This window comes from Jaculus jaculus, chromosome 4 (genome assembly GCF_020740685.1).
Source record: "Jaculus jaculus isolate mJacJac1 chromosome 4, mJacJac1.mat.Y.cur, whole genome shotgun sequence".
In the NCBI taxonomy this organism is placed as follows: Eukaryota; Metazoa; Chordata; class Mammalia; order Rodentia; family Dipodidae; genus Jaculus; species Jaculus jaculus.
In genome coordinates, this window is record NC_059105.1 from 70,214,516 (window position 1) to 70,237,265 (window position 22,750).

General features: G+C 43.3%; 1 non-coding gene across 1 annotated transcript; it reads right to left on the reverse strand.

Annotated features, from left to right (window-relative positions):
- Nucleotides 1-22,215: 22,215 nt before the first annotated feature.
- On the reverse strand, nucleotides 22,216-22,319 carry LOC123460464. The gene has a single exon (XR_006637021.1). It is a non-coding gene; the product is annotated as a U6 spliceosomal RNA (small nuclear RNA).
- Nucleotides 22,320-22,750: the final 431 nt, after the last annotated feature.

Below are 22,750 nucleotides of genomic sequence, written 5' to 3' on the forward strand. Positions count from 1 at the left end.
GTCCTTAGGCTTCACAGGCAAGCGCTTAACCACTAAGCCATCTCTCCAGCCCCTCCACCCCATACATGCCAACTAATGAATGACTTTTTTTTTTTTTTTTTTTTTGGTGATTTTTCAAGGTAGGTTCTTGCTCTAGCCCAGGCTGACCTGGAATTCACTATGTAGTCTCAGGGTGGCCTTGAACTCATGGTAATCCTCCTACTGCTTTCTCCCGAGTGCTGGGATTAAAGACGTGTGCCACCATGCCCAGCATGAATGATCTTTTAAAAATAAAAAATTAAAAGTTCTGCAAAGAGGGCTGGAGTGATGGCTTAGTGGTTAAGGTACTTGCCTGAGAAGCCTAAAGACTCATGCTCAACTGTCCAGGTCCCATTTAAGCCAGACACACAATGTGACACAATATGCAAGGTTGTACATGTGCACAAGATGGTGCATGCATCTGGAGTTTAGTTATAGTGGCTGGAGGCCCTGGTGCATCAATTCTCTCTTTCTCTCTCTGATAAAATATTCTCTCTCTCTCTCTTTGATAAAATAATAACAATAATTTTTTAAAAGTCTGGCAAAGAAAAATGAACAGTTTTTACCTGCTTAAAAAAAAGTCTTAGGGTTAGAGATATGGCTTAGTGGTTAAGGCACTTGCTGGCAAAGCCAAAGGACTCAGGTTCTATTCCCCGGTATCCACATAAACCACAAAGCCAGGTGCATGCATCTGGAGTTTGTTTGCAGTGGCTACAGGCCCTGATACACCCATTTTCTCCCCCCCGACTCTCTCTTTTTCTCAAATAAGTAAATAGATAAAATATTTTTAAAAAATTCTTGCTGGGTGTGGTGGCATATGCCTTTAATGCCAGCACTTGGGAGGAAAAAGTAGGAGGATCACTGTGAGTTTAAGGCTATCTTGAGACTACATAGTGAATTCCAGGTCAGCCTGGGCTAGATTGTGGCCCTACCTCAAAAAAAAAAAAAAAAAAAAAAAAAAAAAGAAAGAAAGAAAGAAAAGAAAAAAAGGCTTTATTGGACTGCTTTGGGTTCCATGCACAAAATAGAATCCTTGGATTTTGGAGAGACCTTGGATATCAAGTTACCTTCCTTCTACTCTTTGGTTTGTTTCTTTTCTCCACACCTTCTGAAGAAAAAGGAAAATTCAAACCAAACCAGTTGGATTCTCTCCCAACTTTATTTTTTCTGCTTCCCTCTCAGCTCCCTTCCCTAAACAAACACATTTTTTCCTGGGGGGTGGGGGGTGGGGAGATAGAGAGAAACAGAGAGAGAGAGAGAGAGGGAGGGAGGGAGGGAGGGAGAGAGAGGACTTTTAGTTGTTGAGGACGGTCTCCCACTAAAATGCGTTGTCTTCAGTAGCTGTGCCTCTGGGCTGAGGGTCATTGCACAAGTCATTGTCCCAACCAGTAGCTTGAATACTGGGGACTACTAAGCCTGACCTCAGGGACCTTGGACTTTGCAAAGCCTGTCCTGACCCAAAATATTATTGTCCAAAAACATTAGTTCTTTATTCTGTGAATTTCACATTCCCCTAGGTCATTGGACTAGGTCAGCTACAAACCAACATGTATCTTTGACCTCTAGTAGTAGCTTTGCCAACAAACCACACATGAGCGACAATCCTGGATCAGAGCTCTCGGGACCGGCCTGTCCGCTGAAAGGAATTCACAGTTGTCAGTTCACCCGGGAAGTAAATGAGTAACAGCAGCTCTCGGCTGCCTCAGCCACACTCCACTAACTCTAGTCACCTCTGCGTGGTTCCCTGCTCCCAGAAATTCAGAAGGAAGGTATTGACCTTAGTTGCGTCAGCTAGTAGTTTATCTGTCATGTCTTCTAATTCATCTGACAACAAGCTGTTTAGTAAGAGCCCAAATCTCTTGGCTCACTGTTAGGAGTTCAGACCTCAGAACCAGGGTGGTAGAGGTTCACAGCCCTTCCCTGTGGCCAGAGAGCTCTGAGCAAGTTACTCGGCTCTGAGCTTCCATATTCCCAGCTGTGGAACACTGATGGAATATTTTCCTTGGACAGCCTCTGATGAGTCAGTGTGGCTTAATGCCTGCTACATAGGAAGGACCTGATAATCCTTAAGGCAGGATCGGCCATCTCCACAGGCTGAGGGACTGGCTCTGTTGCTTACACCAAGGCACGAGTTTCTCAGCCTCGGTTCTTTTGCTAGCTTGAGCGTGGGGGTCGCTTGTGTATTGTTGCATGCGCAGCAGCATTGGAGGTCTCTAGCCACCGGATGCTGGCAGTGCTCCCTCACTAGTAGTGGTCAAAAGGTCTCCAGACTTTGCTCAGTGTTCTTTAGGGGGAAAACTTGCTCCCACTTGAGAATCACTGGTTCAGAGCTTCTTTGTCTTGAGAGTTCAGAACTTCACAGCAACCAGAACTTGCTTTTGTGGAAACTCACTTATTAATCTCTTGGTAATGTCGCATTGATAGCTTATACTATTAATGGCCTTAACAGAAAAGTTTTGTTACTTATTACATTCTATTATATTAATTACTTATTATATGTTTTGTTACTTATAACAATACTTGTTGGAATTGCCGGGCGTAGTGGCGCACGCCTTTAATCCCAGCACTCAGGAGGTAGGAAGATTGCCAAGAGTGCGAGGCTACCCTGAGACTACATAGTGAAATCCAAGTCAGCCTGGGCCAGAATGAGACCCTACCTTGAAAAACCAAAACCAAAACAAAACAAAAAACCCAACAACAACAACAACAAAAACTTTATTGGGCTGGAGAGATTGCTTAGTGGTTATTGCAAAGCCAAGCCAAAGGACCTAGGTTCAATTTTCCAGGACCCATGTAAGTTGGATGCACAAAGTGACCATGCATCTGGAGTTTGTTTACAGTGACTGGAAGCTCTGTCACACCTGTTCTCTCTCTCCCTCTCTAAAATAATAATAATAAATAAATAAATTTAAAAATACTTATTATATTCTTCTTTGAGATGCATTAATTTTATTTAGCCTGTGGGAGGGGAGAGGTAATGCCTCTGGGCATGATGCCCAACCTGTGGCTCTTACAATCTTTCCATCTCCTCTTCTTCAAAATTCCCTAAGTCATGGTGGGTGAGTTTTAAGTCTTCTTTAGTGATGAGCTCTTAGAAGCCTCTGGATCTCAGCTTTGGTAGGTGTTGAGTATCCTCAGGGTTTGTCTCCAGTGGAATGGGGGCAGGGATGAGGGCAAAGAGGGTACCAACACATGATGTATCCATACAAAATATGTTGTTAATAATAATAATAATAATAATAAACATTAACTAAAAACTTATTTGCAAGGAGAGAGACAGAGAGAATGGGCATTCCAAGGCTTCTTGCTGCTGCAAATGATCTCCAGGCACATGTGCCACTTTGTGCATCTGGCTTTGCATGGATACTAGGCAATTGAACCCAGGCTGGCAGGCTTTGCAATCAAATGCCTTTAACAGCTAGGGCATCTTCCCAGCCCAAGAAGCATTAATTTTTATAATTAAAAAATTCCTCTTCTTATTACACAGATGGAAGGTAGCAAAACAGTGCAAACTGATATCTGATACCATTCCCTAATTTACAAATGACTAAATATGCATTCATAGCACTTGTGAGGCCTGGACTCTCCCTGAGCCTGTTTGAGTTCTCTTGGTGGCAAACTGATCCTACAGAAGTGAACAGAGGCTCCTAGAAAATCTGTGGTCCTTAGGGTTTATTTCTGATTAATAAAGTCAAGCACAAGGGAGAGACATGGCTATGGTTGACTGAGCATATACAGTGTTTCAGGCCACAGCTTCAACTATTTTCTTTGCTCCTCCCCCCAGCTGAGGCAAGGTTTCACTCTAGCCCAGGTTGACTCTGTAGCTCCAGGATGGCCTTGAATTCACATCAGTCCTCCTACATCAGCCTCCCCAGTGCTGATACCTAACACATGTACCACCAGGCCTGAGTAGAACCTGAGGTTTAGTAAGAGAAATAAACATATTTTGTCAAAAATTGTATACCATGTCACAGAAATTCAAAGGAATCAGGAAGAGAGAAGTGATGTTCATGTGCCATGTAAGTGTTAAGAAAACATGTCCCTCAAGTGACAGTTGTCCCTGGTCACTTCTGCTTCTTCAGTCTTTCTCTTCCTGGGTTTCTTAGCAAGAAATTTAAAGTACATCCTTTGATTTTTACTTCTCCTATTTGCCTTCCTCTGCTTCTTGATAATAAATGACACCACAGACCCAGGCTATTATTTCAACACCCTTTTTGTAAGAAATTAGAGTTCTATTCAGGTGGTTCCTCCCAGATCACTTCATTTTATTTCCACATAACTCCACTGAAGATTTTCTTTTAGAAAACAATACTAAAACCAATGAATCATAGCAATAGGAGTTTGTTGAATATTCACTTTCAATTTGTTGCAATCATGGCCCAAGTTAGATCACCAACTTAATTGTTTGCCGAGACACATCAAATAGAGAGAGCAATTACCAACAGTTTTCAGATATGTATGGGGGGCGGAGTGGTTCTTACACTTACTACTGACCACAGTGGAACATGTATGCTTCTTGTATACTTAAATATGGCAAACCCAATTCATTTACACAGAACTCTTTTTATTTTACCCTTTTTATTGCATTAAAAAAGACCTGTTTCTTTTCAACCTAAATGGCCTTTCAGAGACTTTTACTACACTTTTCTTTAAGGAAAATGAACACTGGGGCCTAATGATATAAAGTTATTCATATCTTCATATAGTTCAAGAATTAAGTTTGTTTGACAAAAAAAATGTATTCAAGTTGGACACCTGGAAATTTAAAAACCAAAAGAGCCAAGGAGGCCTGCATGAAGTGCATTAGCTGTAAACAGCAACTGTCCTGCTGAGAATCTGGTTAAAATGCTGCTGGTGCTGGCAAGATGGCAACCTGCGATGGTGCACACCTTCCCTCAATAGGGGCCTTGCTCCCAAATCCCTCATGTAGCCAGTGTGGCTTTTGGGTAGCCGAACAGTGAGGCATGGAGTAGTGTGTTTGCATGCACGTTCATTCTGACTGTCTCTCCTCACCGCGTGTACACACCCCTCCTAGGTAGGGAAGACATGCTGGGTTTATATTTTGTATCTTTTGTTTGTTTTTGGTTTTTCAAGGTAGGGTCTCACTCCAGCCCAGGCTGACCTGGAATTCACTAGGTAATCTCAGGGTGGCCTGGAACTCACAGCGATCCTCCTACCTCCACTTCCCGAGTGCTGGGATTACAGGCTTATGCCACTACGCCTGGCTGTATCTTTTGTTCTAAGGTTAAAAGTATCCCTGATCTTTTTGTTTTATTTTATTTATTTATTTGATAAAGAAAGATGGGGGTTGGGGTGGGAGGGAATGAGCACACCAGGACCTCTAGCCACTGCAAACGAACTCTAGACACTTGAGCCACCTTGAGCATCTGGCTTATGTGGGTCCTGGGGAGTTGAACCAAGGTCCTTCAGCTTTGCAGTCAAGCTCCTTCATGGCTAAGCCATCTCTCCAGCCCAGTATCCCTGATCTTATTTGTCTTCTTCAAAACTATTTTATAATTTATCATAACATCTAGATGAATGAATTAATTACACCCAATCCTTCCCAGGTTTATTATTTTGCTAATATGCTCTCTGACAGTAATAGTAGGTTAGACATTATTATTAAATTCATGGTTCCCTTTTTTATGGTCACTGAGTAAGAACTGCTAATGGAAAGGATTATAAGTTGGGTGTTATTGTAATTTATGGTCACCAAACTTCAGAGCACATTTAGAATAGAGAAAGGATGCATAGATATATGCAGAAAGCATGCTCAAATCTTCTGGATATTTCTTTCAAGCAATTATCTTTGCTCAGAAGAAAATGGTAGAGTTTTAAAGTAGTGTCCTGTAAGAAAGTAGCATTTGCTTATAAGGGTTTCAAAACCAAGTCCCATTTTCCCCAAATGCATAAAGTAATTATTTTCCTTGTAGTTAAACTTTGAGATTTGTTTTAAAAATTGGACACTGTTTTCTGAAAATTACAATGCAAAGCTCACAGAACATTTCACTTTCATCTTGTGCTGCATTTAGCTAAAAATAGTTTTAGAGCATCTAATATATGCCAAGAGATACTCATATAAACAGAGCACTGTCTTTACCATTGGTCAAATAGAACAAACTGCAGGCTACTTGGAGTTATTTGTACAATCCCAAATTGAGCATGTTTTAGTTAGACTTTGCCTGACTTCTGAGGGAGGGAGGGAGGGAAAGAGAGAGAGAGAGAGAGAGAGAGAGAGAGAGAGAGAGAGAGAGAGAGAGAGGGGGGGGACATCAAATTGCTGGACCATGAAATGTGGAATAACTATCTGAGCAGGATTTTTACTGTCGACACAGAACCTGGGGATTGACGCATACCATTAGAAATGCCCCTTCTCCTCTCCCATTTTTTTCCTTCTCCGGGTTAGCATGCAAGAGTGTTCTCATGTAAAGTGATAATATTGGTAAAGCAGGAGAGACAAGCACATCAGACCACAGCTGGTAGCAAGTTGTTGCTCTAGTCAGACACTCAGCTAAGAATCCTGTACCTTTTATTTAGAGCTCTGCCTCTCCAGTTTCAATTAATCATGTAAGATTCACAGAAGGTGTCAAATACACACACACACACACACACACACACACACACACACACACACACACACGGGAGAGAGAGAGAGAGAGAAAGATAGAGAGAGAGAGGGGAGGGAGACAAATAGAAGGTAAATTTAGTTGTGACAAAGTCCAAGAGGAACCTAAAGCAACCTCCTGGGTCACATTGAGATTTCTTGGTGACAGAGACTTAGCTCCCATGACTGTCTCCTAATATACTACATCAAAGAAAAAGAGCAACTTTTGATCACAGCTGAAAGACAACTTCATTCATTCTGTAAGCATGAGGAAAATGAAAGAAAGTTTAGATTGCCTTGATAAAGTGAAGGGAAAAAATGTCCAGACGCAGTCACCAGTTACCTTATTAAAGATGACTTGGGCTCAGAAGCAGCTGCTGACTTGCTCAGTCGATTGCAACCTGCTAGCCAGGGGAAGGAAGTGGCACCCTGATCAGCTGAACCTCTTGAGGTGGAGGTGCCTGCGCTTCTGTGGAGCTCTGAGCCCTACACGTGTGAAGACTCCTGTAGTTCTCTCTTCACTCTGTGAGTCACACCCATTGTGACACTAAGTGGTGACTAAGTCTCCTCAGTGGATGAAGGGAGGAGAGACTGTAGGTTATAGGTTTCCAAAGGAATCCTCAGTATTCTGATAAGTTAAGCACAGAAGTTAAGTTCCTATTTCAATAGCATTCCTTTTACTGTGACTACCACTTATTGACCAAACACAGCAACTGAAATCATGTGACAAAGAAGCATTTGTAAACAGCCTGGTGCATTGTGATAATAATTTAATTTTGAAATATGATTATTTTCAGATCTAGGTTTTTTCTTTTTTCTTTCTGTTAATAGCCCTTTGACTGGAATCCCATTGTTACTTAGAGAGTAGGAGAAATCAGTTTATGATGATCCCTTCTACCCCTTAAAAAAAGATTTATGAGCATTTATGAAGATGTATAATTTCTAGAGATTAAAAGAATGTAATGAAACAGGTTTTGGAACTAGCTGTGGCTCTTGATTTGTATGTTAAGGTAGGACCAGTCTTCCTGATATAGTCCCTGGAATTGAGGACACGAAGTGTCCCCTCCAAGGACCCTGCAACCTGGACTGTTCAGAGCTCTCTCCAGTGGGCCTAGAGCTCCTGCGCTGAGGCTGCGCGTGGTTAGGGGATGAGGCGGGGCTCCCCTGCCTCCAACCTGCCAAACCTCATTCAAGCAGATCGTTCCACTGGCTTTTCATGCTCCACTCCTCAGATTTCCAGACTATCTGTCCCTTCTTTGAAGAGGAGCCTGTTACAATTTTTGCTGCAGTGAGTATAATGAACATACCCATCCAGATGGAGTTAGGCACCCTTTACATTAAATAGACAGGGTGTCTTTTTCCTCCCCCCGCCAAAAAAATCTCCAAAAACAAGACAGGTTTATTCAGACAAATATTTGGAGTATTCGTAATGTGCTAAATATACTTCTTTCCCTTTAACAATCTATAGGTCAAAGTAAGACTCAATTATAAAATCTCAGAGAAAAAAATACTTGGACTAAAATTTACATAAAACAGATATAAATAATCCTGGCTCCTTTTTATGAGCAGGTTATTATGGGGGAAAGGTGGAGAAAACCTCAGGCACATGGGTGGTCTTGGAGTACTGAAGGGAACAGGGCAAAGAAAAGGTTAAACCAATGGTGAGTTTTTCTTAATTATTTTGCTTAGTACAGCTGTTTCATAAACTTCCCTGACTTGGAAAAAAAATCAAATGTTAAGACTTATCTGCTTACCTAGACTGAGAATTTTTTTTTTTTTTAACTTTATTTGTATTTATTTGAGAGAGATAGAGAAAGAGGCAGAGAGAGGGAGAGAAAGAATGGGCACCATGTCAGGGCCTCCAGCCACTGCAAATGAACTCCAGACACATGCGCCACCTTGTGCATCTTATGTGAGTCCCGGGGAATTGGACCGAGGTCCTTTCTTTGGCTTTGCAGGCAAAACGCCTTAACCGCTAAGCCATCTCTGCAGCCCAAGACTGAGAATTCTTGCCATTTACCTCAATTCCAGTGGAACAATTTGAAAAGTCAAGTTTCAGTTCCCTGGCACCAGGGTTGAAACAGCCCTCCTCCCTTTGTCAGCAGATCTCATCTAGGTGCTCAGTTAATGGAATGATTTCTTTGCAACATTGTGTCCAGACTGTAGCCATATTCACATTCAAATCCACATCCTAAATCCTAGGTTGTCTTTCATTCCACCCTTTTAGAATGTATCCTTTGAAGCCATTACTTTCTCCTGCATTCTCCCAACATCAGACTTCTAATCAAAAGTGCTAAACACACACACACACACACACATTATAAAAGTAACATATGGTCCTCTCCCCTATATCTGGTTTAAAGCAGAAGGTTGCAGTGTGGACTTTATTTGAATGTAAATGTTGTGCTGATGATTGGGTTGTAATAGGAGTAAGGCTAGGCACTGCTATAGACAAACTGCTTAAGACAAGGCTTTGCATCTCGTGTGGTGGTGTCTGCCTTTAATCCCAGCAATCAGGAGGCAGAGGTAGGAGGATCATCATGAGTTTGAGGCCAGCCTGAGACTACATAGTGAATTTCAGCCTGGATTAGAGTAAAACCCTACCTAAAAAAAAACAAAAAACAAACAAACAAACAAAAACAAAACCAGATAAAGGCTTTCCTTTTTCTTCTAGACCTGTGTGACCTCTGTATTTCTCCCCAAGGGCACCCTTTGCATCTTCTTCCAAAACACCACAGAACAATCAAACTGCCCTGGCCCATGGATTTCTCAGCCGACATATATCAGAAGCTCTTGTACTTTGGTGATCTGTGTGATCTAATCACAGAGAATCCTGAAAAGGAAGTCCTGTGGAGCAAAGTACTTACTTCACACTACAGACTGGTGGGCTCAAGTTCTGAGAATGTCTAGTTATTGAACTTTTGAGGCTGACCAGGAGGTTGAGGCGGATTGGGGACATTCATGTCACCTTCCTTCTTCCTGTCAGCATCACGTAATACTGCGTCCAAGGCTACTCTCAGTTCTTCTGAATGGCCATGAATTGGTCTTATGACTTCCAGTACACTAATGTGGATTTTCTTTCTCCTCCCTCTGTCAACAAATAGCTCTTTTATGTTCTCTCTGAAGGGAACCTGTCCTTTGGTCCTCTTTTCTATACCAACAAGGCCTTTGTTGTGTGAGATACCTGGTATCAAGGCTTGACTCACACTAAGGGATTTGTCATTTATTTGGTGTTCCCTGACTCCTAGTTGTACAATGAAGCTGAGCTAACCCTTTGTTTTCCTGTATAGTAAGATTCTAACACTAACACAGGCTGAGTCATTGGAACATCCCGTAAATTCTTTTGAGGAAAGAGTTTTCATATTTGCAGAATATACATCCAGTTAGCGTCCCCAAACAAAACAACAAAACGGTGGTGGTGGTGGGGGGTATTGTTCTGAGAAGGCAGACAGCACAGAAGAATAGTGACAATGGAAGCAATGGTCAGAAACACTGGGGACTCCTGGCAACAGGGAGATGTGTGAGACATCAGAACCGGGGCTTGGTAAGTTGTTTTTCTGGTCCTAGAGCTCAAACCCAGGGCTCTGAACTTGCTAGGCAGGCACTCTACCTCTGGTCTGTTTGTTTCTGGGTGAGAATAGGGGCTTATGAGAAAAATGTGGCTTTCATCAAGGGAACAACTTTTGCTATAAACATTACATTTGAGAAGCCTCCCTCAAGCAAGCTATGACACCCCACTTACCCATTGACCTCACCATGAAAAAGGTCACAACACACTCACTCCAGAGGTGTCCACCCTATCCTGGGAGAAATGAAATGTCTTTATCCAGGAAAACAAAGAGACACAGATGAACCTAAACCAACAAGCCTGGCTAGGATTCCCTCACTTTATTACCTTTAGACGACGTCTTCTTTGTCTGGTCACGGTTCCGTGCAGCTATCGACATTTTGTCAAACCCATCATAAAATACACAGGTGTCCTTGTGTTTACATTTCAGAATGTGAAATTCATGTCACATAAAACATATATTAATCTTTTTAACCTACTTTTTAAAAATAGGGGCCTCGGTCATGAACCAAGTAATGGGAGAGGAAAGAAATTACATCCTAGAATGCCAGTGCAGTTGAAAATAGACAATGCCTTGTTCCCAGCCACCCTATGGAAGCTGGCAGGTTGTAGCAAGGGAAGGCCCATAGTGAAGGAGGTCTGGCAGGGAGATGTTGGAAGTAAGCGACCCACGTGATCCCTCCGTGCTTTTTTTTTTTTTTTAATTTTATTTATTTATTTATTTGAGAGTGACAGACACAGAGAGAAAGACAGATGGGGGGGAGAGAGAGAATGGGCGCGCCAGGGCTTCCAGCCTCTGCAAACGAACTCCAGACGCGTGCGCCCCCTGTGTATCTGGCTAACGTGGGACCTGGGGAACCGAGCCTTGAACTGGGGTCCTTAGGCTTCACAGGCAAGCGCTTAACCGCTAAGCCATCTCTCCAGCCCCTTTGTTTTTACTATGTGCCAGGAGCGAGCTGTGGCTGCAGCTTCACCGTGCAAGGAGCCCTGCTGCCTCGGCTTCTGTCTGAATGGTGCGCCTGTCCTTTGCTGCCAAATCACTGATTTCAGTTCAGATCCATCTGTCTGGGGCTTATTTCACTTTTATTCTATTTTATTTTTTTATTAGTTTTCTATTCAGCAAATACAGGCAGTTTGGTACCATTAGTAGGCTCATCCGTGACCTACCCCCTCTCCATTGGCCCCTCCTTGTTGATGTAAATGGGTCGTGCATTGTGGAGTTAGCCCACAGTCATTGGTATGATAAATGTCTCTGCATATCCTGACCCAACATGTGACTCTGACATTCTTTCTGCCCCCTCCTCCACAAAATTTCCCTGAGCCATGTTGGGTTAATTTTTGGTCTGCTTCAGTGATGAGGTGTTGGGGGCCTCTGAGGCTCTGGCTCTCTGATTTGGTAGGAGTTGATTTTTCTCTGTGTTGGTTTCCTTCCACCTTGTGCTGGTATCTGGTTCATCAGGAAAACAGCGCCCTTGCTTGTTTAGCCAATTTTCCTTAGTTTCAGTCGGGGCCCTTTTGAGGTATGATGGGGTGGCTCTCTCCTTAGGATCTGCATCTATCTGAAAAAGAGAAGCAGATTCTCCAGTGGAGAGTAAGTTAGCACCAGGACAAATGAGATAACCCTTACTTTTTTAATAGAGAGTTTAGTAGGTGTAGGCCCTCTTGTACCCCATGATTGATGGTAGCTTGATATCGGAGAGTGGGCTTATGTTTGGATATGGTTATGACTTGTTAAAGAGAATCCTTGCGGCCAATAATTTCAATACACTTTTTTTTTGTTTGTTTTTCGAGGTAAGGTCTCACTCTAGCCCAGGCTGACCTGGAATTCACTATGGAGTCTCAGGGTGGCCTCGAACTCACGGCGATCCTCCTACCTCTGCCTCCCGAGTGCTGGGATTAAAGGAGTGCTCCACCACGCCCATCTCAATACATATTTTTTATATTCTTTTAAAACAACTTTGTACTTAGGGCTGGAGAGATGGCTTAGAAGTTAAGTGCTTGCCTGTGAAGCCTAAGGAACCCCTTTCCAGGCTAGATTCCCCAGAACCCACGTTAGCCAGATGCACAAGGGGGTGCATGAGATCATTTGCAGTGGCTGGAGGCCCTGGCTTCCCCATTCTTTCTGTCTCTCTGTCCCTCTGTCTCTCCCTCCCTCCCTCTTTCTCTCTCTGTCTGTTATGGGATCCTAGGGCCAAGCTGATTAGCAAGACTAGCCAAAATGGCGAGCTCTGAGTTCGACGGGGGACTCTATGAACACAAAAGCAAGGTGGGGGAACTGCGGAAGAAGCCCACCCGACAGCACACTCTGGCCTCCACACCCAGAGGTCCGCAAGTACACGGTACACACACACACAGACACACACATGCACGCCACACACAAAATAAAACACAAATGATGGCCAAATGCCATCATATACTCTATAACTCTATATACTCTATAGGCATAATCCTATGTGATGAGCCAGCAACTACACACAGTTGTTCCTGCTCTGATCTGTCATTGGGATAAACCAGTCCTCGGAAGCACTCACAATTTACCTGGTCAGACCTAGTCTGGCTTACTTCAGAATCTATACTTTTATTCTCTTGATCACTACTACAATTTCAAGAATATCCTTTCAATCTCCCCCACAATGTTAAGTGTTTTTCTTCATAAACATATAGCTTCTGTGTGTGTGTGGGGGGTGGTGGTGTATGTCCATGCACTCACCTGCAGTGGGGGGGGGGGAGGTCACTCGCCTGTGAGGGCCAGAGCAGAAAGCCAGGAATCCTGCTCCATTGCTCTTCTGCATGCTTCATTTGAGGCAGAGTTCTCACTGGCCCCAGAGCTTGCCGATTTTCATGAGCTCTGGTGATTCCCAGCTGTTCATGTAAGTTCTGATTCAGATTTGGTCGGTCTCAGGCTCCCTGAGGTCCTCGATGCTTGCATAGGAAGTACACTTAACAGCTGTGCCATCTCTCCGACCCTTCATACGCATATGCATTTTACAAAAGGATTGAATACAGTGTAGGCTGCTTTCTAAAACAAATAGGGCTGGAGAAATTACTCAGTGATTACAAGCACTTTCTGCTCAAGCGCGAGGGCCTCTTGGGCTAGAGACCCTCAAGTTTGACTAGCTGAACCTGTGTAAAAAGTTGGGAGCAGTCATGTGCCCCCACAATCCCAGACTGCAGCGGGCAGAGGCTGGAGAATTGCGAATTGTGGTGGCTCAGTGAGTGACGGCAACTCTGGGTTGAGCAAGAGGCCCAGGCTCAAGAAAAGGGGCGTCTGAGTGATAGAGAAGGGCACTCTAAGTTCTTCTCTGGTCAACACACACACACACACACACACACACACACACACACACACACACGGTACACATATCCATAGTACATTCATATACTACTCCACACCACCCAATACTCTACGCACACACACACACACAAACATACACCGTCAGAAACACGTTTGAACATTTCGATAGCAACAAATGCTCTTTTGTTTGGTTCATTTATTTTTGAAAAAACAAAACAAAACATGGTTGATCCCCTCCTGCCTTTTCCCGTGGAGAATATCATGACAGAATTCTCTGACTCACCTCCCTGGGAGTATGTCATAAGATCTTCATCTCAGAGGACTTTTGTCCTATGCCCAAAGGCCAAGAAACCAAACAAAGGGCCTTGCTGAACAGTCCCCAACATTACTACAAGCATACCTTTTTATTTTCCATTCACATTTCTGGACAACCATCCATAAAAATAGTTTCCCTGGGGCTTTAGGTCTTAGTTCTGAAGGCTTCTGTGCCTTGTGTTTTCCTTGTGTTAGTCTGTCTTTTGTTCTAGGAATTTCAGCCATGCACCTTATGATAGGAGAGGAAAAGATGGTATCTTTTCTCCAGTACATCAGCAAATGAAATGGTAACTTCAAACCAACTTTTGGAGAAAAGTGTGCAGAGCAGAAGTTTATTTTCATGTGGTTATTAGAGTCATTTGCAATTTCAGAATGGAACATGCCATGCCAAGAGGACCTGTCTCCCAGTGGATGGCATTTAAGGCCTTTCTAATGTATGTATCACTTAATATATATTGTAAAGATACAAAGGATCATTTCTCATTTTTGGCAGTAAAATTCCTAATTTATTCTGCAATAAGCAGCAGGCTATATGCTTGAACATTTCAAAAGGTCAGTACTTACCTGGGGATGATAGTACATACTGTAAGTCTACTACTGAGGAAGCTGAGCCAGTAGGATTGCCAGCTCGAGGACAGCCTGGGTTACATATTGAGACTCTCTCAAAAAACAAACACTATATAAAGAGCCCAGTGGTTAATGATTTCCTAAGCAAAGACAGTATTCTCCATTTGCAAGACACTGGAGTGTCATTTAATCATCATCTTCAAGTTTTCAACATAATGTAACAAATATTTATCAAATAACCGGGTTGAAGATGTAACTCAATGGGGAGTGTGCCTGGTTAGCATGCTGAAGCCCTGAGTTTGGTGTCCAGCATCATGTAAGCTGTCATCCTAGCACTTGGAAGGTAGAGGCAGGAGGATCAGTTGTTCAAAGTCAAACCTCAGCTACATAGCAAGTTGAGGGCAGCCTGAGGTACATGAGACCCTGTCACACACACACAAAAAAAAACAACCCAATAATATAAGCAGTCTACTCAGTGCTAATCTAAAAGAGGAGGGAGCTGGTGAACTCAGACCTTTTTTTCTCCTGTATCTCTGTGATTTGAAACTGTTGCCAAGAACTAATGAGGTACATCCTGCTCATGCTGACCTACTTTTATTCTTGAAAATTACTCAGCTCAGGAAATTATTCATATCATTAGTACCACAATTTTATTGCTTATTCCAAAAGACACACTCTTCTTACAAGTCTCTTCTCTCTGTCACTTTCATTGCATTTCATCATTTTCATATTTTTATCTTCTTCCTCTATATCCTGGAATAATTCTCACATTTTTACAACCATGGGCCAGTTAACAACAAGGATACATTCTGAGGAACACATCATTAGGTGATTTTATTGTTATGAACACCACCCAGTGTACCTACACAAACTCCAAAGAGCAAAATCTGGACAGAATTTTTTCCCCTACCACCAGTACTTTTCCATTCCATTGCCATAGCAATCCAGGAGGGCACCTTGGAAGAGGAGATGGGCAATCTTATTGTTCCTGTGGTGTTGTGGCATTGAGAGCAACTGATATACCTGAAGGCTCCTTGTTCTCCTTGTGCCAGATTTACCATGTTTGCCACATTGTTCCCAAGCTAGGTGGCTATCCTGTCCTTAAAAACCTTGAAACCGGGCTGGAGAGATGGCTTAGCGGTTAAGCGCTTGCCTGTGAAGCCTAAGGACCCTGGTTCGAGGCTTGATTCTCCAGGACCCACGTTAGCCAGATGTACAAGGGGGCGCACGCGTCTGGAGTTCGTTTGCAGTGGCTGGAGGCCCTGGCGCGCCCATTCTCTCTCTCTATCTCTCTCTCTGCCTCTTTCTCTCTGTTGCTCACAAATAAATAAATAAAACAAACAAACAAACAAACAAACAAACAAACAAACGAAAGCTTGAAACCTGGAAGTAGCTAGGGGTCTTATGGCTGAAAGTCCTCCCAGGCATCTGTTTCCAGAACAGAGAATTTCCTCTGTATTGAAGATTTTCTCTGGCAAGGTATTTGCTCCTTAATCAGCTTATCTAGTTTCCAAAATCCTTCAGAAGCTCTCACGTCAGCACTCTGGACTCACCCCTCACTGTCACAGCAGGTCGTGAATAACCACCTCTGAATGGCTCCGGGCTATGTTCAGCTGTGAGATGTTTCCCCATCTTGAATATCACACGTGTGTCACTCATTCCACTTCCTGTAGCCTTGGCTTGTTGTTTAACACTTAGAATAACTTCAAGAATGCAGTTTTGAGTTTCCTATTCTCCTTTCTTATCTCATTCCATTATCCTTTTTTCACATACATGTGTTCCTACTCAATATGTGAAATAGTTTTCTAGAATTCTCTTTTGGTATGGAGTCTAGGATGTGCCACTTTTAGGTCTGTGTACTTGTTTAAGATTCCTAGGGCTTCTATGAGATAATACTACAGACATAGTGGCTTAAACAACAGGAGTTTGTTTTCTCACTGTTCTGGTGACTGGATGTCCAAGATCAAAGTGTCCACAGGTTTGGTTTTTCCTGATGCTGGCAGATGATCCCCTCCTCACTGGGTGCTCATGTAGTCTTTCCTCTGTGCACCCATATCTTTGGTGTCCTTTTCTGTGTTTTTTCTTCTTCTTGCAAGGAAGCCATTCAAATTGAATGAGGGGCCACACCTAGTGCCTTATGTTATCTTAATTACCTCCTTAAGGCTTCTGTCTCATGCAACACATTTTGAGAATTAAAACTTCATCATGTGGGGCTGGAGAGGTGGCTTAGTGGTTAAGATGCTTGCTTGTAAAGCCAAAGGATCCAGGTTTGATTCCTTAGGACTCATGTAAGCCAGATGCAAAAGGTGGCCCATGCTTCTGGAGTTCATTGGCAGGGACTGGAGGCCCTGGCGTCTCCATTCTCTCTTTCTCCTTCTCTCTCCCTATCTGTCTTTCTCATACAAATAAATAATAAATATATAAAATATTCAGACAACAGTTTTTAAAAACTTCATCATTTGGGGGAAGGAGAACAATTGAGCCATCATAATAACTCACTTGCACAGATGGATTTTCTTCTCGTTCATTAAGTAGTGTGTGGGTAACACCATTGTGCTCAGTCGTCTTGTGCTCGTAGTGTTATTGGAGGGGGTCTTGGGTGTCTCCCATGATGTGCTATTCAGGTTCTTTGTGTATTGGACAAAGAACTGAGCAAGTCGCAGAGCAGTGACAGTAACAGTGGAGTGAAAGGGTGGAATGCGCTCTGCAGGGAGGGAGCAGGCTCAGTAAGCACGTGGTTCTTTTTGACTTTAGGTGAAAGAGATCCTCAGGGGCAGGAATTCTGTGTCTCATTACTTTGACTGACAGATATGATTGAATGGTCTGCACATCTCCAAATTTAAGGCATATATGTATGTTCAACATGTATATGCATGAGATGATAAATAGAGGTTATTTTTTCCCCTGATGGTCACTTTAGGGAAAGATTGGTCATCACTGAACTGGACTCCAACATTAGTCTAAGTTGGCCTTTCTTCTCTCCTACCAGGATGTGCCTGAACACAAATTTCACAAAAGAGGAGGTACTGCATGTTGCCCTACCAGGAAGAGGTGGAAATTTTTTTTTTTTCCCAAAGGGATATGCCTGTCTGCCTCAGTAGAGGTGGCAAATTCCCCCCTTACCCCCCCTGTTGAGGTAAGGTCTCACTCTAGTCCAGGCTGACCTGCAATTCACTCTAGTCTCAGGTGGCCTCAAACTCATGGTGATCCTCCTACCTCTGTTTCCCAGAGTGCTGGGATTAGTTGCGTGAGCCACCATGCCTGGCTAAGAGGTGGTAAGTTTTTTTTTTTTAATCCAATCTCATAAACCCCTTTATTGTATATTTTTTCCAAATTTTTATTAACAACTTCCATGATTATAAAAAATATCCCATGGTAATACTCTCCCTCCCCCCACTTTCCCTTTTGAAACTCCATTCTCCATCATATCCCCTCCCCATCTCAATCAGTCTCTTTTTTTACTATTGATGTCATTATCTTTTCCTCTTATATAATGGTCTTGTGTAGGTAGTGTCAGGCACTGTGAGGTCATGGATATCCAGGCCATTTTGTGTCTGGGGGAGCACGTTGTAAGGAGTCCTACCCTTCCTTTGGCTCTTACATTCTTTCTGCCACCTCTTCCACATTAGACCCTGAGCCTTGGAAGGTGTGATTGAGATGTTACTCAGTACTCCAGTCACTTCTTTCCAGCACTATGATACCTTCTGAGTCATCCCAAGGTCACTGCCATCTGAAAAGAGAAGATTCTCTACCAAAAGTGAGAATAGCATTAATATAAGGGTATGAACATTAAGAGAAGTGCTTACTGGGAAGTATGATAAGCATAGTATATACATTTAGCCAAAGAGCAGCAGTCGTTACACCCCTAGGGCTCATGACTAACCCTGTTTTAAGTTTTCAGTATCAAGGAAGTATTCTCTCCCATGGAGCGGGCCTCCAGTCCAATTAGAGGGCAGTTGGTTTCCACCATGACAGATGTGCCACTATTGCATCTGTTGGCTCATTTGGCCTGGTGGCCAAATATAAGGCTTGCAGTGACCACTGTTGAGTATCTTCGCTGGTGATTTCTCTTTCTCCCATTGAATTGCATGCCGAGTGTCTTCTGCTAGCTTTCTGTCAGCTGATCTACATGGAGGAGTGTGGTGGTTTGATTCAGGTGTCCCCCATAAACTTAGGTGCTGTGAATGCTAGGTTCCCAGCTGATGGAGATTTGGGAATTTATGCCTCCTGGAGGGAGTGTATTGTTGGGGGCAGGTTTATGGGCTTTATAGCCAGTTTCCCCTTGCCAGTGTTTGGCACACCCTCCTGTTGCTGTAGTCCACCTTATGTTGGCCAGGGGGTGATGTCCACCCTCTGCTCATGCCATTGTTTTTCCCTGCCATCATGGAGCTTCCCCTCGAGCCTGTAAACCAAAATAAATCTCTTTTTCCCAGAAGCTATTCTTGTTGGGTGATTTCTACCAGCAATGCAAACTGGACTACAATAGTAAAGTGGTACCGAGGAGTGGGATTGCTGCTAGACACCTGACTGTGTGGCTTTGGCCTTTTGGAGCTGATTTTCAAGAGGACTGTGGGAGGATTTGAAACCTTGGCCTAAGAGATGCTTTGCAGTGCTGTAAGTACAGCTTGATGGTCTATCCTGGTCAGAGCTGAAAGACCTGAAGGTAGTAAGAACTATGGACTGTGAGGTTTGGCTTATGAGGGTGAGAAAGAGCTTTGCTTGGACTGGGCTAGCAGTTTGTGTGAGAAGCTTGCTCTTGTGCCCATGTCCTGAGAAGTTGTGCAGGGTTGCTTTGCATAGAAATGAACTGGTGTAAGCAGAGGGATATGGCACAGAAAGAAAAACCTTTGGGTGAACTATTGCCTGTTCAGCTGCAACTGAGAGATTACAACCTTTGAGACTGGGCTAGCTGACCTGCGCTGGGGCAATGGAAAGAATGTCAACTCTTTAGAAGGGGCCTGAGTGCTCAAGGAGTGTCCTGTTCTTCAAAGTCTGCTTTATTCCCCCCTGGATTAACAAACTGGCACCCTACCTGGTATCGTGGAGTATAAGAAATGCTGGAAAGAGGGTCATTGAGTTTGCAACACGGTCTTGTGTTTTGGAAATGGCCACGGGCAGTGTGAAGTAGGTTTGCTGGTTGCCTGCATAGAGACCCCATGGGGCCATGAAGATGAACCGTGGCTTGCAGTAGAGACCCAGTGGAGATGCCGGGACCATGAGATGTCTGCCGAGGAGCTGCCGGCCCCGATGAAGTTTTCCAGGACTGTGAGTAGCCTAGCTGGAGGGACGGAATTGGAATGCCAGAGACTCGTTGCTGGTTAGAATTATCGTACTTGAAGATTTGTCACTGGCTAGAGTTGTTGGACTTGAAGCTACAGAGTTTGATGTTTGCCCTGGTTGTTTAAATCTTGTATTGGCTGAATGTTCCTTTGCTATGCCCAATGCCATCTTTTGCAGTGTGAATATTTATTCTGTGCCATTATGGTTTTTTTGAGGTTATTTTTTGGTATTATGGCTCAGTTAAAAGATCTTGGAATATGGGGATGTATGAACATCATTGGGATTGATAAAAACTATGGGGACTTTTAAAGTCAGACTGAATGCATTGTATTTTACAACATGTATGGATATCAGCTTATGGGGGCCAGGGGCAGAATGTGGTGGTTTGATTCAGGTGTCCCCCATAAACTTGGGTGTTGTGAATGCTAGGTTCCCAGCTGATGGAGATTTGGGAGTTTATGCCTCCTGGAGGGAGTGTATTGTTGGGGGCGGGCTTATGGGCTCTATGGCCAGTTTCCCCTTGCCAGTGTTTGGCACACCCTCCTGTTGCTGTAGTCCACCTTATGTTGGCCAGGGGGTGATGTCCACCCTCTGCTCATGCCATCGTTTTTCCCTGCCATCGTGGAGCTTCCCCTCGAGCCTGTAAGCCAAAATCAATCTCTTTTTCCCAGAAGCTGCTCTTGTTGGGTGATTTCTAACAGCAATGTGAACCGGACTGCAACAAGGAGGTTCTCAGCTCAGTTCCAGCAGGATTTCTCAGTGGCCTTGCAGCCCAAGTATGTGGAGTCTTCAGCAATAGGATATTAGGGGTGGTAAGTTTTGAAATGATATTTATCAATTGGATAAAACACATAGGTTTATCCTGGAAATATTTTCTTTTCTTCTAAATAGCTTCCCCCCGCCCACTCCTGTTCTTGTTTTATGTGATTGTGATAACTGAAGGAAAACTGCAATGAAATCAACAGTGGAAAAACCTCGAAATGGAGTTGGGAGGCCATTACAGAATCAGGACTTAAGGATCTCGAGAGCTACTGCCTAAAATATGAACACAGTCACCTCTACTCTGTGACTTTAGGCTTGTGGGCAAATCAGAAATAAGTGATTGGTTAATTCCCTTATTACCAGAGGCTCAAGATGCCTATCACATGGACATCTCCATTCTGTGTGTACATTCTTTCTTTCTCTCTTTGTGAAACAGACCCTTTTCTTTTTCAACATGTAGCTTTCACTTTTTCTGCCTTCCTTAGAACACTATACAGAGCTGTCTATACCCATGCCTCCCAAATTGTAATTACTAAAACCCCATACAAACAAGAACTTTTATTGTTGCAGTTTCTAGATTTGGACTGATGGTGGTGAATGATATGAAACATGAAATTTCTTGTTACTTCATATTTTAAATTACACAGATCAAAGGCATTAAGTGCATTCAGAAGGTGGAACATCTGGTACTACAATCTAGTTCCAGAAAATTTCCATTCTCTTAAATGGAAACTTTGTGCCTATTAAATAGTTAATCCCCATTCTTTTCTCCCTTCAGTCCCTAGCAACCAATAATCAGTTATCTTTCCCTACTCTGTTTTACCACTTGAATCATGAGGGGAAATGTACTTGCGTCTGAAACAAATATCACAAGCAGAATGAGCAGGCACCAGGGTTAGAACACATCAGACTTCTAATCATCAAAAGTGATACACACACACACACACACACACACACACACACACATTATCAAAGTAACATTTGGTATTGACGTTCTGAAGAGATACTTGTTCCCTTACCACTGACACAATAGGTCCAAGAATGTGGAATTTCCCCAGGAAGCTCACGCTGGGAGAAGGAAAATGATGAAGACTACTAGACAGCTGATAACCAGAGGGGAGCTTATCTTCCAGATGGAGATTTTGCAAGTGTTGACAGGCAGTCAGACCACCTTGCCGGAGAGCCTGGAGCTGAGATAAGGAAGATGGCGGGAACACGTGCAGACCAGGACTCTTAGGTATGCAGATGACGTCTTTCTAGCTAAACCTAAGCCTCATGTTAAGACCCCAAATGGAGGTCACTAGACCTCATGGAATAGATCTCCTTTCCACTACTAATTGTGCCTTTAGCTGATCATTCTTTGTTTTAACAACTGAATCTAAAGTGAAAAATGCCATTGTTTCTAAAACAAATATATCCAGAATGCAAGAACCAAGGTTAGAACACACTCAGTGTCAGGTAAGTATGGCTAGGAACCATTTCTCTATAACCTCTTGGATTTAGTTACTTTTGGAAGGGTTTGTGCAAGTGACTTTTTTTTTTGTTTTAATATATTTTTATTTAATTATTTATGAGAGAGAGAGAGAGAGAGAGAGAGAGAGAGAGAGAGAGAGAGAGAGAGAGAGAGGGAGGGAATGGGCATGCCAGGGCCTCCAGCTTCTGCAAACTCCAGACATATGCGCCCCATTGTGCATCTGGCTTACGTGGGTCCTGGAGAATTGAACCGGGATCCTTTGGCTCTGCAGGCCAAAGGGATATGTATGTGTTTATGTGTTCGAGTGTGTGGTGTGATATGTGCTATTTGCAAAAATATGGAAACACTTCATACATTTTCATGTCATCCTTATGCAGGAACCATGCTCACTTCTGTATCATTCCAATTTCAGTATATGTGCTGCCCAAGTGAGCATGCAGTCCACCTTTTCTGAGGCAGAGTGCAGTGTCTCTCACTGGCCTGGGACTTGCAAGGCCAGGAAGGCTGGGCCAGTGAGCCCCAGGTATCAGCTTGTCTCTGCCAAACCAGCACTGGGATTATAAGCCTACACCATCATGTGCAACTTTTTTGGGTTGAGGCAAATGACCAACTAAGCTATCTTTCCAGTTTAAGTTAGCTTACACAATAGTAGGTTTCTTTATGGCTTTTTAATACCTGCTTAGATTAGGTTAACCCCTGTGTTGGTTTGATTCAGGTGTTCCCCCATAAACTTTGGTGTTCTGAATGATAGGTTCCCAGCTGATGGATATTTGGGAATTAATGCCTCTTGGAGGGAGTGTATTGTTGGGGTTATGTTGGGTGTTATAGCCACTTTCCCCATGCCAGTGTTTGGCACACTCTCCTGTT